This window comes from Saccostrea cucullata, unplaced genomic scaffold (assembly GCF_032062105.1).
Source record: "Saccostrea cucullata isolate Sc308-1 unplaced genomic scaffold, CSIRO_AGI_Scuc_v1 ctg746, whole genome shotgun sequence".
Classification (NCBI taxonomy): domain Eukaryota; kingdom Metazoa; phylum Mollusca; class Bivalvia; order Ostreida; family Ostreidae; genus Saccostrea; species Saccostrea cuccullata.
The window spans coordinates 107,092-123,910 of record NW_026938715.1 but is presented as its reverse complement, the minus strand read 5'-3'; positions in this window follow the sequence as shown (position 1 = coordinate 123,910).

Here is a 16,819-nt window from a genome sequence, read left to right as displayed (position 1 = left end):
ACGCTCCCCAACTCCTTTTTGGTGCCATATTCCCTGTAAGCTTCATTAAATAAGACAAACTCTGTGCATTTTGACTTTAACAACGTTTTCTCAGAAGGATACCAATTATATTCAAATTTTAGCATTGCACCCGTGCGCGTGTGAATGCATGTGCGTTATGATCATATCATCTTGTCTACACTATCTTCATATTTTAATATACAATATATTAAAGCATTCAGTCCAAAAGTATGAAAAATCACTCTTTAAAGCGTATTTTTCATTTCACTCGCTCTAAATGCACGCACGTGCGTACACGTGCATGATGACCATACCTTCTTGTAGGAGTCCCTTACATCTATCTATATTCTAAATCCCATCCTGTTTGGTTGAAAAACAAGGGAGTTATAGCCATTTAAAGTATAAGCCAATCAGATTGCAGAACACGTGCATGCGCGTGATTTCATGATTTTTTTTCTATGTCATATTGTAGGATATCCTAATGCATGACAATATTTTAAATTTCAAAGCATTTCGTCAAAAAACAAAGTAGATATAGCCATTTAAAGTTTCAGCCAATCAGATTGCAGCACGCGGGCATGCACATGCTTTCATGAAAATTCTTATATATCACGCTGTAGATCTTCATAATGCAGGTCTATGTTCAAAATTTCAAAGGATTATGACAAGAAACAAGAAAGATATTGAGACTTTAGTTTCAGCCAATCAGAGAGAAGCGCACGTGCATGCGCGTGAGATCTTACTTTTTTGACCATGTCATTTTGTCTATGCTTCTAATATATACTTATAAAATGAGTTTCAAAGCATTTCATAAATAATTTTAATAGTTACGTCTGTATCAATTATATTGGACATTTCTCGTGTTGCACGTGCGAGCTCTTGCAAGCACATGTACATGCACATGCTTTCATGATAAATCTTATATTACAGGCTGTAGATCTCCCTAATGTATGACTATGTTCAAAATTTCAAATGATTTTATCAAAAAACAAAAAAGATATTGAGACTTTAGTTTGAGCCAGTCAGAGCGAAGCACACGTGCATGCGCGTGCAATCTTGCTATTTTGACCTTGTCATCTTGTGCATACTACTAATATATCCTTACATTATAAGTTTCAAAACATTTCGTCACAAAATAGAAAAGTTACGGTTATATCCATTATATATTGGTCATTTTAAGTTTTGCACGTGTGCGCTCTTGCAAGCACGTGCGCGCAAAATGACCTTGATTCCGCAAATCTACATTACATGCCTACTTACCCTAAAAAGGTTTCACCTAAGTCAGATGTGTAGTTTACAAGATTACTCGCGGACAAAATTTTCCCAGGAAGAAAAATAATAAGAATAATAATAATAAGAAACAGAGTAAAAACAATATGTTCCCCAACTTCGTTTGGGGAACATAATAAGAAACCGAGTAAAAACAATATGTTCCCAAACTCCGTTTGGGGAACATAATAAAGAAAGAACTATGTATGAATAACATTTTTTATGCCTTTGTTGAAATATAAATACTTCCATTAAAATAGGAAATATCATTTTTATTATTTTCTAAAATAATTTGATAGCTTCATTAAGTTACGGACACTACAAGACCCAAATATTTATGATTGGCTTTTGGTTTGTGGTAAAAAAAAACATTTTATAAACTTCTGAACTATTAGAAATCAGATTTAAATGATTATTAAATACAAAATGCATGAAAATTAGATATTGCTTCAAGTAAAAACAATTCACTCGCAGAAGTAATGCCAATAGTAAAAAAAATCCAGTTTAAGAAATCCTGAAACTTCCTTTTTTCACGTAACTATATAACTGAAGTGCAGAAGAAAAGTTCTCTAATTCATTAAAGTTTTATGAAAACTATTTAGAATATAGGTGCACTGATCAACGAAGTCAATTAACCAAATTTAAGGGTTACGGACACTACACAATACTTAAATTTTTCACAGGCTTGAGGAGGAAGTTTTTGTTTTTCACCCTTTTCCTAACTTTTTTCAGGATTTTATTTGTCGTTTCTGTTTCTCCCGATTTTTTTTATTCTTCGGATCTCAACTTCATCTGATAAAAGCATACCATAACCAATATACTTTGAATAAATATATACACATGTAACTTTATACAGGTGTTATTTGCAAGTAGAAAAGTCAAACCTTGAAGAGTAAAGCTCACTTTTATTTCTTTAATTTATTTTTTTTTATTCTATGAAGCATTCTATTTTTCTTCAAACAGTTAAATATACAACAATTTATCTGAAATCGGTGTAATTTTAGTTGTTTTCTGTTTTGAATTTTTTTGTAGTGTCCGTAACCAAATTACTTCCCTACTGTTTAACATTTTGAATGCAAATTTACTTGCATTTTGAGATATTACCTAATAAGCAACTAGACAATTGAAGCAATATATTACAAGAAATAATTGGATTTTGTAACTCATGATAATAATTTTTAACTATTTTTATGTCATTTTGGGTGTCCAGTCATTATTTTAAGTACTAGCAGTAAAGAAAAAAACCACCTAATCTAAAAGAATTCCAGTCAATAAACACCTTTTTATCTCTAAATTTAATAATTCACTGGTTCAAAAATTTATCTGTAAATTTTATGGAGAAAAAAATGAAGATATTCATTTTTCAACTTTTGGGTTACGGACACTACACTATACAAGTTATTTAAAATAGGATAAAACTTAACCTTAAATAGAGGAATTCTAACAAGATTTTCTTAAATGTAACACCAGTTGACTTAAACAATGAAAAAATAATGAAATGCTATTTGACTTAAATCCTAGGATGTCAATAGCATCTGCCAATATCAAAGTGATGTAACACCAAGGATCTTGTATATAGAATGGTGCAATCTGGGTTTCCCAAATTAGTTGCATTATCAAAATGAGAAAGAAAATAAAGTACATTGATTAACTTGTTAAACAAACCTCTGACCTTTGTGAATATACTAGCATTAGTGTTTTAACACAGCCTTTTTTTAAAACTGCCTCAAGTACAGGTTACAGACACTACAGGATTTTGTAGTGTCCGTAACCACATTTGTGATCATAACAGAGAAACAGTGGTGATGATCAGGAAAATTACAACACATCTCAGCATCTATATGATATGCCTCTCTAGGAAATTTGTTAAGATATTTATAGAGCCTTCCAATTTCACAGAATTTAAGTGGTTACGGACACTACAGTTTTTTGTAAAAACTTAATTTTCCACATTAAAACATGATGAAATTTCTTTACAATGTTTACATAACCCAACTTTTTTTCTGTAAGTAACAGAGCATTAATACTGTGATTTTAGACAGAAATCTGAAAAATTAAATAACATGGACATTATTTTTATTTGGTATAATGAGAGGGGTAAAATTATGTGAAAAATGTATAACATTGCACCCCTGTTACATTTTCTTTCATATCTTCAAAAGTTGTTATTCAATTCTGAAAATTCAAGCACCAAAATAATTTGTAAAATAAATTCTAAAGTCTGATAATGATCATTGGCATGAAAATTTATGATATTTAACAATTATTTCAATTGAAAAATGCTGTAATTTCAAAGCGCAACCGCATAACGCTGAAAAATAGTCATTTTGGGGGTACATTTTTTGCATTTACTTAAATTCTGGTAAGGCTAGATCAACAAAATTTTGCACACAAGTCCTTTATAAGTATTCCTATAAATGAATGACAATAAATTGCATGTAAAGAAAATAACATTTCTTAAAATCATGTATAACAATGTGGTATTCTAAATGCGCCCTATATTGTGTTTCACCCGTGACCATGTCAGCAAATAAAATTTATCATTGAGTCAAATGCTGACTGACGTTTTTCATACTAAGTGTTAATTAATTTTTTATATACTGAATTGACGACGGATTTTTCCGTTATTGTCCGATCATGACAAAGACCACACAGCAGGTGTGACCGGTTCACAAGGGATACTCGCTCCTCCATGGCACCTGATCCCACCTCTGATGTTTTGGGGGTCCGTGTTTGCTCCTATTTTGTATTGTTTTATGGAGTTTTGATCTTGAATACTGTTCGTTATCTCCACATCATTCATTCATGAAAATTATTGACGTAGCAGTAACATAGAATTGAATTTGTCAGTGTGTGTGGGGGGTGGGGGGATAAACTTATCTTAAAAGAATTTGACAAGCTAAAAAAAAACACAAATATATGATTCGGAAGGGGGAATCAGTTCCCACTCGATCCAATGTTATTCAATACTTTTTAATTGTACATTACTACTTTAATTAACAAATTGTGGAGGTTTCATTAAATATTTCCATAGTAAGACAAGAGGCCCATGGGCCACATCGCTCACCTGAGCACTAAGGGTAGAAAAAAGTAGAAAATGGTTTTTTGTAAAGTTTAAATCCAAAAGTAGTCCCATGACCAATCATGGATTTGCTATTTTTTAGAAAATGATTTTTAAAGAATTTTCCTATATACATCTTCAAAAACTTTGGTTGGCCATTTTGGCCCCGCCCTACCCCAGGGGGTCATGATTTGAACAAATTTGAATCTACACTACTTGAACATGCTTCCATATAAATATGATGAATTATGGTTTTGTCATTCTTGAGAAGATTTTTAAAGAATTTTCCTATATATTTCTATGTAAAACTTTGGTCGACCATTTTGGCCCCGCCCTACTCCTGGGCGTCATGATTTGAACAAACCTGAATCTACACTACCTGAGGATGTTCCTCCATAAGTTTCATCTTTCCTGGCACAGTGGTTCTTGAGAAGAAGATTTTTGAAATATGCCACCAAATTTTCATTTATTCCCAATTATCTCCCCTTGAATGAGGGCGTGCCCCTTCATTTGAACAAACTTGAATCCCCTTTACCCAAGGATACTTTGTGGCAAGTTTGTTTAAAATTGGCCCAGCGGTTCTTGAGAAGAAGTCGAAAATGTAAAAAGTTTACAGACAGACGGACGCCGGACAAAATGTGATCAGAAAAGCTCACTTGAGCTTTCAGCTCAGGTGAGCTTAAAAACGTTATGCCTGGAAAAAAGGGGGGGGGTATTTGATAATATTATATCCTATAGACAAACCACGTTTAAAGAGAAAGAAAATGTTTAAACAATTCCTAAGATTACAATTAGAGCAGACCTTTCCGGCAAGCTCGGATTAGCACTTCCAATACGTAATGTTCGTTTGTTGTTTTCTGTGTTAAAAATGTAGCATCTTTACATTTAATGAAGTTATAGTTTGTATGTGGTACATGCATGTGGAGGGCAGGGTGGATATGAATTGTGAAACATTTGTGTTTATTTTTCCGTTTTTTGGAAAGGGCTGAAAAATTGCAAAAGGTCCGCCCTTCCCCTTTTGACATAAGCTCCAAACCTTTTTACTTGAAATTGAAATGTTCATTGAAACCCAACAGTTTTTGTTAATGCAATTTATGTAGTAAGATTGAGTGTGTGTTTAAAAAGTACTGAAAGATGTTGGACTTAGAACATACCTCCCCCCTTCTTCGAACAAAAATTGTCTTTTTGTCCTTTCCGCTTGTCAGACTCTTTTCAAGTAAGTTTAACCCCCCCCCCACTTTCAAATTCGATTCTACGTGACTGCTATGTCAACGATTTTCGTGAATAAGAGACCGAACATGACTTAACAATCTGTTTTTAATAAAAGGGGATTTAATATGAATACATCGTTTATAATAAAAATTGTGTATTTTAAGTGATTTAATATAAAATTATATGTTCCGTTTTCCGTTCCGTTCCGCTTTCTGTTCCGTTTTCCGTTCCGCGTTTTAGAAACACCCAGTGAATAGAACCTTTAAAGAGGAAAAAAAAATTCCTGTCCTCTCCCGGCCGACTGACTTAAAGGGTATTCACTTAGTATCACAACTGAAAAATCCAAAATAATCTTAACCTAGCCTTTAATATCAACAACATTTGCTGTGCCACTTATCCAAACCAGGCCTGGGGGCCATAAAACTTAGACAAGCTCACTCTTGATCTCAGTCTCACTTTTCAACTATATATTCCTTTTGTAAAAGTGAGACTGGGATCAAAAGTGAGCTCGTCTAAGATGTATGGCCCCCAGGCCAGTGTGAATAACATAAAAAATAATATGTCATTTTTTTAAAAGAAAGAAATCAGTTAGAAATGAATTTCGATTCCATGTCAGTTTTAAAGGGTTATGATTATGCTTTCTTTTAAGTATGCTCAGATATATGAGAACTTAAGCAGAAGTTAACCCGCTATGGTTCCGCTAGAAATGTAGTGGACCATGTGTTCCCCAGAAGTGTAGATATGGTCCGGAAGTTGAAAGTCAATGAGCTAATAGAAGACCTTGTTTGTAAGACCTTTAAAATTTTGGTGGCAGCTGGCTCCCAATGATATAAACACCCATTCTCAATATAAGGGCACAAATGCCTCTCTGATTTTTTAATAAAAAATGAAGTTCAAGATAACAATTTTTCTATTAAATACCTTTGAAAGAAAGTATCTGAAGATTTTGTTTCCAGATTTTTTTTTCATCAAATTATAATACAAGGAATAATTACAAGACGATAAAGTAGAGGGTGATTCTATTCAGAAATGTAGCTTGAAATGTACGTTACTCTTTCTTCAATGTCCAAAAAGATATGTCAAAAAAATGTAGTCATTAAAATCACAATTGGAATATCTCATCTTAACACCAGCACATCCTACCAACTCTGTCAGCAACATATTTTCTCGGCATACGAACGTGCGTTTGATTTTTCCTTTCAAAAAACAAAGGTTACTTTTTGATCCAGATGTATAAAAACATTTTTTAAATATATGCTTTAAATTCTTCTCTCTGTTTTGTTTAGAGCGATCAGTTTGGAATCTTGTCATTTTCCATAGATACTGGATCCTAACATGTACATGTAGTAAACTTCTATTTTTTAGTTACTGTCTTTTTTAACATATATCCATGCCGATTTAGAAAACTACGTAAATGTAACGTACATTTCAAGATAAATTTCTGTTTAATAAAAAGCTTAAAATTCATCTAAAAATTCATCGTTTTGTTTCAGTTTATTCCAAAAAAGATTCTCTTTGTAATCACATTGTGTTATATGTCACAATCACCACTATAAAGACACGATCGCCTCAGAATATGAGTAGGTAACGTACATTTCAAGCTTGTAATATGTAAATTAGTTATAAGAAAATATTGAAAAAAAGCAATTATTGACATGAAAATCATTTCAATGAAGCGTTTTAAGGCAGTAATATAAGAAATCATAATGTAACAAACGAGGTTATTTGTCATCAACTACATGAATGTCACGTCACTTCGGTAACGTTCATTTCACATATTATTGGGGAGTCCCCTCCACCTCAGTTCATTACAATTCTTTTGTGCTGTTTCGCTGAAATTGACACCGGTCGTAGCCTATTTACCTCTACCTGTGTGCAAGGGTACAGACAAAAAAATATGAGTCAGACGTTTTTTGCTATGATCTAACAAATGTTCGTCTTTGGCCATTGAAACTTAACATAAATCTATTCCGAATATATCCATCGACAGTTTGTTAACAATTTCATTTAGTATGTTGCAACATCGTTTTTAAAACACAAACATACGTGCTTTTCAGCAGATCTGGAAAAATATAACCCAAAATGCAATGATTCAAACAAGACTGAGTATCGTGTGCCTTTCAGTATTTGAAATGTACGTGACCGTCTTGTGTTCTGGGTTAATTTGTTTTGTTTCTATTTCTTTTTTTTTTTTTTTTTTTTTTTACCAATTATAAGCCTATGCATACCTTGTTTTAAATTATAAAAAAAGTTAAATTAATATTGACGAATGGTCGCATATTAAAAGTAAACAAACTGCAAAAAGGTTGCCAAAGATGAATTTAAGACACTTAGAAATAAATTTTCTAGCATGTGGTAACAGTCTAAAACATTTACGAGGATTGGGGGTGCATTTAGATGGATTTATGTGGCCAGTTGTCAAATGGATTGTAACGATAATTTTGTTTCGCTCGTGTAAACGCAATTCATTAACTAAAGAAAAAAAATGTCAGTTAGAAATACGTAAAATGTACGTTACCATACGTAACGTACATTTCAAATATAAAAATCAATTCTCTTCCAAAAGCGTACGTTAGACACGCAATATATTGATTTTATTTGAACTTGCATATCATAAGAAATGCATCATACAGGTTTCGTATTCAGAAATATATACCAGGTATCAAAATTATATTACATATAATTGACCTTAATATATTTTTTTTTCTTCAGCAGAAACGTTTCTTTTCAATAGTTTTGGGATTTAGCCGACCTCCAACCTTTGAAACTTTCCTTTGTGTACACATTCGAGTGTGTGAAAGTATAAGAATACATGAAAATTCGTGCGAGATTCACTTAATTTGAATTTCATGGTAACGTACATTTCAGTCACGTACATTTCAAATGATCACTTTTCATGTAAAAAATAATTTTTAATTGTGTTAAGCAAAACGTCTTTGCCAGTTTACAGGATACAAGGGGTTGCTTATTCAGAGTCGTCTCATATTTTCTACTTAATATATATTCTTAAAGGAAGAATATAGGTAACGTACATTTCTTTCTTATCTCTACGATTGAAAGTGTCTTTCATTCCGTAAACATATTTATAAAAGTTGCTCAAATTGTTCAATTTCATGTTACATTATCTAAGTAGGAGTAATTAATCCTTTGAAATTTCAAATTTAGCCCAGCAATAAATAAAGGAGAACAAAACTATCAGGTGCATAATCTTTGTGTTTGCTTCTAATGTGGTTGAAATAGAATTAAGCGACAGGGACATTGCACAATAAAAATTATTTATTATCAGAAAGAAAATGTATTTATTGTTATGAAAAGAAATATATATGATACAAGGTTTAACTTATCAGAAAATTTTTACTAAAGAATCAAAACTATATATTACACAGAGGGGATTCAGAACAATATTTGCCTCGGCGACAGTAACGTACATTTCAAATAGGCTACTATATTTGAATTTGGAACTCCTTAAACACCCTTTCAGATCGATAATTATATGAATTCTTATTCATTGTTATATGACTATTTATAATGTTGATTTAAAAATTACATCAGTGGTATTTCTTTTAAATGAAAATGAGGCGACATTATTTGAGCCCTTATATTGAGAATGGGTGAAAGTCTCCAATGCAAACTTTTAGTCACCAGACTCTTTCTACAGGAGGCAACTTTAAAAGACTTAGTACAGTATATACAATACATGTACATACCAGTTGGGTTAGTCATGAAAGGGAGAGTAGGCAAGGACGCGAATGGGTGACTAAAAACAAACAGTTAACTTAATATATGAAGGGGACACGGTCTAATACGGGATCTGCGTTGTCTGTACTGTATAAGAATTCGTGCAAAATCTTATGCGTGAAAAGAAAAAAAAAGAACTTGCTGTGGCCTTTCTACTCGACATTAGATATATCGACGATGCATTGTCAATTAGTTATGGTAATTTTCATTCTTATGTCGATAAGATTTATCATGGTGAGCTTGAGAAAAAGGATATTGTAATGCTCCGGGATAGCAATAATTTATAGCTAACCTAATAAGCTCTTAAGTAGCGCAGCAGCTCTTTAAATTTGTAAGATATAAAAATTGTGCGCAATATAATCAATGTCAATTCTCTCAGACCTGTGCAGAATCCATGAACTCAATATATAATCAAGATTAATTAACGTTTCAAAAATATAATTCATTTATTCAATAACATATAATTATATGTAATCAACAACAGATCAAATATTCTCTCACACATCACACTCATTCATAATTAAATATTTACATTTCCAATGTCTTTGTCCGAGATAAAATTACGAATTGTAAATGTAATTTATTTCCTCATGAATGTTTTGGCGCGGTTCCAAAAAAACCACGTGTAGGGCGAAACAACACCTAGAGAGAAGCAGGCTTGGAGCCCGTGGATTGGCGGAATCAAAGCATGTAAATATAAGGAATAACTGTCAGATTTTTCGAATTCATGACGATGATCAATGGATTGGCTTGTGTGATAATTTGCATAAACGCCGAAGGCGTTTATGCAAAAAATTATCACACAAGCCAATCCATTGATCACTTCATGAATTCGAAAAATAAGACAGTTATTCCTTAAATCTATTTATTTATAAGGATTGAAATTGTGTATCACCAGAACTTCTATGAAACCTCCCAAAATAAAGGGACTGGATAAAGGGGAATAACTCTTTGAATAATCCCGTAATAAAACATTTTATTTAATGCAAACAGGATTTAATAAACACCATTTGTGAACTGAGTTAAATTACTCAATTGTTCACTATGGTTACCTATCAGAAATAAATAAATACGTTTACAGATTCTATAATTACCAAAGTGAACATACAGTTAAATTACTGTTTTATTCACATGGTTATCCCTCCTTAAATAATAAATAACAACTAGACCACAGTGTATATCACAGTTTATTTACTGCATTGATATACGTATGGTTAATATTAGTAAGTCCTTTGTCAAATATTCTAAACAGAAAAATATGACTAAAAATAAAAATCAAAAGTTTACTCAAAATAATTATATTTACTCTGAATCAATCTTGAAAGATTTCTCAATCAAAAATCAATAAAAATTTCAATGAATTTCAATCAAATTATAAAAATCAGTCAATTTCCGAAAAATATCCCATCTAAGAAAAAAATAACCAAGGAAAAAATAACTTGCAGTTAAGGATATCCGATCCTCAGCCAGGAAGGATAACTCCACAAATTCATATTTAATTTGAAATGCATCAAAATGAAGCTTGAAAATGAATTTTTTTCATGCAACAATTTTCATTATATTCATCTTTATAAGATTCAAGGTTTTTGGAAGTCTTAGAAAAGGTTTTATAAAAGTTGACATTTGTACCCTATAAAAGGAAAAAAATTGATACAGTTTTAGAGAAATAAGATTTTCTTGAATCTAGCCTTAGATGCCAATGATTATTAGCATGATATGAAATAAGAAGCAATTTGTGGTGTCTTGCAGTGATAGCAAAAGCCTTTTACACTATGTATTATAGAATACACGACGGAAACAGAAGACAAAAAATACCAAATAAGTATAAAAGGCATGACAATTTCTCTGAATGCCTGGATACCTATCGTTTTTTAACCTAAAATATATTTGTTGATCAAGTTGCAATAAGAAAATGCATAGGCGATATTCCTATTGGCTTTTTCTGCAAAAATATTGGAGATTTGACGATTTTCCCTATATTAATATGATTAAATTTAATCTTGAACTTTAAAGAAACACTGTGGATAAATTTACATAACTTTGTGGATTCAGAGATACTTTTATGAGTACTTTTGATAACTTAACTGCTAATATTATAAACCTGAGGATCGGACTACCTTAAATCACTGCATCAGTCATTATCCCTACGATTTAAATAAATAAAAACCTAATCCTAAACAAAAATAATTAAAAAAAAACTAAAAAAAAAAAAATTGGAACGTAAAACGTACCAACTAATCTCCTAAAACCAATGGTAAAAAAGTGTCTGCCAAATGACAAACCTCTGTATTTATACCAAATACCAAACGATAGTCAAATATCGCGGCAATATCGATAATCAATCATGTGATCAAAATTGTGACATGTGATAGGATAACATAAAAAAATCGCTTTTGGAAAAGCGCCACCTAACGTGTGATATAAGAAATCATTGTAAATAAGTGATAAACTTATCATGATAAACTTATCAATATTCAACATCTTCTAATTCTCCGTATATAGTACAATATAAACAAGACAATAATGAAATCATCGAGTATAATATACGTATTAAACAACTTTCAATCGATAATTTCAATAATACATAACGTTAAACCAACTTTTGACCACATCAAACAATCAACATTCGAGCGTAAATTTATCGACTACATTAACAGTGATCTAACCGGAAGCGAGCAGACAGAAAAACATGTGGCTGCACATACACTTCGCATTTAGGCCAAATAACAAAGGTAACATTAATTAAGTTAGATTAAATGTAACAACACATTAAGTACAACAAAATAATATCATTCAAACCAACAATCAAGACGAAACAAAAGATAAAATAGAAGAATTCATGCACAGTCCGAATTTCCTCGACATTGTTTACGTATACTGATACACTATAACTCGTATTCAAGACTTCTATATCATGTCATAACACAAACGTATTATTGAAAAACAAACTGTTTACATCTTATTATCTTAATTATAAGCACTGGGTGTATGAAAACTACTTCAACCCGCTCCAAATCACTACAATGTACAATATCATATTACAGTCATTGACTCTATTCGATAGAAAAATCAACCCGCTCCAAGTACGTACAAAAATAGCAAAATATTACAGTCATTGATAGTAGTATGGTTAAGTAACTTCTGTCATGGATGAAACAATAAGTTACACTGCATCATATAACATTATTGTAAAAATAAAAAGCATAAGGGGGGGGGGGTACACTCATTACAGATACCACAGAATCTGACACATCTGTTTCATATTTGGATATTTTACTTGAAAAGGCCGTTAAGGGTAATCTAACAACCGAGCTCTATGATAAACGTGATGACTTTTAACTTTTCCATCGTCAACTTCCCTTACTTATGCAGCAATATACCTTCATCACCTGCATACGGAGTTTGTATATATCTCAGTCATACTAATCGTTAGTCCATTATTTTGTGCGTTTTTATCTCCATATGTTTCATTGACTTGCTGCCTCTCTTATGATGCTGTAAAGCAGAGGGCAAAAATATTCCTCGGAACACTCTTTTCCAAACTGACAAGTTTGGTTTATGGTTTTAGAGAAGTTTCAATTATTTATCTATTCCTCATGTGATATAACAGACAAACAAGGAGGAACAAACACTCTTATTTAGCAATGCTTTATGAAGTTTCAAAATCACGGTTACCACACGGATCAGCATCTTTGCTAAGGTGCTTAAATCAGTAAGTAATAAGTAAGTAAGTATAAGTAACTAAGTAAGAATGGTTTATTATAGTGGCAAGTGTTTTCTGTATGTACAATTACAACGCAAATATCAACTTTTTTTTAAACCGATGACAAAATTCGACATTTTCAAAACCCGTAACTGTAATCAATTTTAAACGCAAAATTAATATAAGATTAGGAAATATTTATTACGCAGAATGTATACATATAAATAAATTAAGTAAACTAAGGATCTTTTCATCTGATTCATATGGTGGCATATTTCTGCCCCTTGTGTGCAAGTTATTTTTCTATCAAATATGTCGACATGCAAGATAGATATGTTGACATGTATGATAGTTATGTCAACATGCAACATAAATATGTTGACATGCAAGAAAATTACAATGAAATAAATATTATAAAAAATCTTAAAAATCTTAAAAATCGCCCACATGTGACATCCAACATGCTAGAAGCTACTTACTTATGTGAACGTGCAAGATAAATATGTTGACATGCAACTTATTTATGTTGACATGCAACTTATTTATGCTGACATGCAACTTAGTTATGTTGACATGCAAGATAGCTATGTCGACATGCAACTTATTTATGTAGACATGCAACTTATTTATGTTGATATGCAACTTAGTTATGTTGACATGCAACTAAGGTTGATATGCGAGATAAATATGTTGACATGCAACTTATTTATGTTAACATGCGACATATTTATGTCGACATGCAACTTATAAGTTGCATGTCAATATATTTATCTCGCATGTCAACATAAATAAGTTGCATGTCAACATAAATAAGTTGCATGTTAACATATCTAAGTTGCATGTCGACATAAATAAGTTGCATGTCAACATAAATAAGTTGCATGTTAACATATCTAAGTTGCATGTCGACATAAATAAGTTGCATGTCAACATAAATAAGTTGCATGTTAACATATCTAAGTTGCAAGTCACCATATTTATCTTGCATGTTAGCATAAATAAGTAGCATCTAGCATGTTGGATGTCACATGTGGGCAATATTTTAGATTTTTGAAGATTTTTTATAATTTTTATTTGATTGCAATTTTCTTGCATGTCAACATATTTATCTTGCATGTTGACATAGCTATCTTGCATGTCAACATATCTATCTTGCATGTCGACATATTTGATAGAAAAATAACTTGCACACAAGGGGCAGAAATATGCCACCATAGATTCAAGAGTCTGTAAAATACAATATTTTAATGTAAAAAGCAACTTTGTTTTAATTATTTTATGAACAGTTCACACTGTTCAAAACACCGTGCTCTATCTAGCTCGCTCTGCACATTAGTTTACCATGTTGACGTCACAACACTTACAAGTTACCCATTCCAGTATAACTTAGATCCTGCCTCCTTATATACACTAGACAAATTGCTATAACGCACCGCCAGAATTAATATTTTACTTTGAAAAACTTGTTTATGGTGTATTTGATTTATAATTATGATACTTAAATAAAAAAAAAGACCGGTATTTACGAGGGGTGATCAAAAAGTTCGCGAACTATCTCTATGTCTACAAAACCGCAATTCAGATTAGAAAAAAAATTGGTACACACATAGTCATACACAAGTTCTATAAATAGCATATACTGAATAAAGTTCTGCTCCTTGTTTGTGACGTCACAATGTAAAAATGACGTCACTATGTAGGTCACTTGTGACGAAAAATGGTTGTCTCAGTCGTACTCGTTCAACGAACGACTGTACAATTTATGGTATATCTTACATGTCTTAGAAATCCCTTTAAAGTAGCGTATAATAATTTGTACACAGTGTATTAAGACAAATGCCTTCCTATAAATTCAATTAATGGTTGGATTGATCGTTTTAGTGAAGGAAGGCAGATGGTTAAAAATGATACTTGTTATTTTGTCCAGTGAAAGCAAATTTGAAAAGTGATGTGCTTTTAATAAAGCAATTAGCTATCAAAGACATCCGATGTACACTTTGAAAAATAGTTGAATTTTTAATAATAATATAATTATTTAATACCTAAGATATCGTTTACTTTAGATTTTAAACATATTAGATATGATAAAAAGGAGGAACCCATTCGCTATCCACCTTGAATAAACGTCTCTCCCGAGACAGAAGATCCGGGTTTTGATGGTCGCCATGCTTATTTTTGGAAAGGATATTCTAATCCACCCATTCTGTTGTCGAGATTTGACCATTTCTGACAAATGAATTGTTCTTATTATGAAAATTAACGTACATAGAGAGAACTTTAAAACTCAGAAAAACCTTATGCTTTTGTGACAGAACGCTACGCAGGGGATTCGCGCATGAGTAGAATGGTGGCAGATGTGTATTAAAATCAAAGAAGACTAATGAAAAATATAATCAACACTGAAACCAAATATTGTTTCTTTTATGGAAGTTATTCAATTGGTTCGCGAACTTTTTGATCACCCCTCGTAAATTTGTCAAACCTTAAAAATAACTTCAAAGTTTACTGTAGCGTTACCAATTCATAGGCAAAATATTAAAATTGTGTCAATTCCATTTTTAAAGATTCTTTTTAAAAAATTTTCTTTGTATTTATGTTCTTTACATTTGTACTAATTAAAAACTCAGAAAAAAAGTTACACCTTATGCGGTGTTTGACGCTAGAAGAGCGTGCTTAACCAGACAGTATATGACGTCTCATTCTGCAGAGGGTTCCTTTTCAGGAATCCGTAAAAAAGAAAACAATGTAAAGATTTTAGATTCTTCTCATGAAAAATTGTTGCAAATAGATTAAAAATCATAAAAATGTTTACTATAGATAGCCAAGAGATTAGGTTAGAATAATACAAAAATTCGAAAATTGCTCCACAAAACTGGGTCAACCGGAAGTTTAGTTTATTTTTATGGACATTTAAGCACGAAATGATTACTAGGCAATGTATGATAGTCAACGACTGTTTCGTAATGGCATACTACATGTATGTATATACTAGTACCGATCCGGCAAATGTTCAATTCACAAAAAGAATGAACAAGTGGTGCGTAAGCAATTTTGTGTAGTGTATACTTTAATTGAGCTACATTATGAATATTCATGATACAGTAAAACTTGATTTGTACGAACACGGATATTACAAATTCATGGATATAGCGAAGTTAACTTTTATCCCCAGCTATATAAATTTAACGAATTTTTTATATTGATATAACGAATTACGGATATAGCGAAGTAATTTCATAGGTCCCAGTGACTTCGTTATAACCGAGTTTTACTGTATCATTTGGAACACATGCTTTTCATATATGTCTGAACATAGTGTGAATCAGTTCATCAAACAAGCACGTTTTTGGAGGGAATCAGTCTTTTTACGGTGATTTTCAGGAAATCAGCAAATATATATACCTATTTACTCTTATACAGTGAAAAATTAATAGAGGTATAATACATTACTCTAAAACATAATTTAAAAAATATTCTGTTTATGTCTTTCATCATATTTTTACTAAATTTTGCAATATATAATTGCTTATCATAATCAATATTAAGCGTTATATAGTTTTATACTTTATAAATGCAATGTATCTGTAAAAAAAAAAATCAAAAAACAAAACAACAACAATCTTTTCTTCTTTTTAATGAGTATTTCTCCTCTTCTTCACTTTTTTCTGTACTTGTGCACACATATCAAACTTTATATATGTACCAAAAAAGTAACAAGTCATTGCGGTCCACGCAGTAAATATATAAGCGAGGTTAAACCGGATGTCATGGGCAAACGACAGGCTACGCATGCGCGAGAATGCTCGAGAGTTTGCAATCGCATCATATCGGGTCTT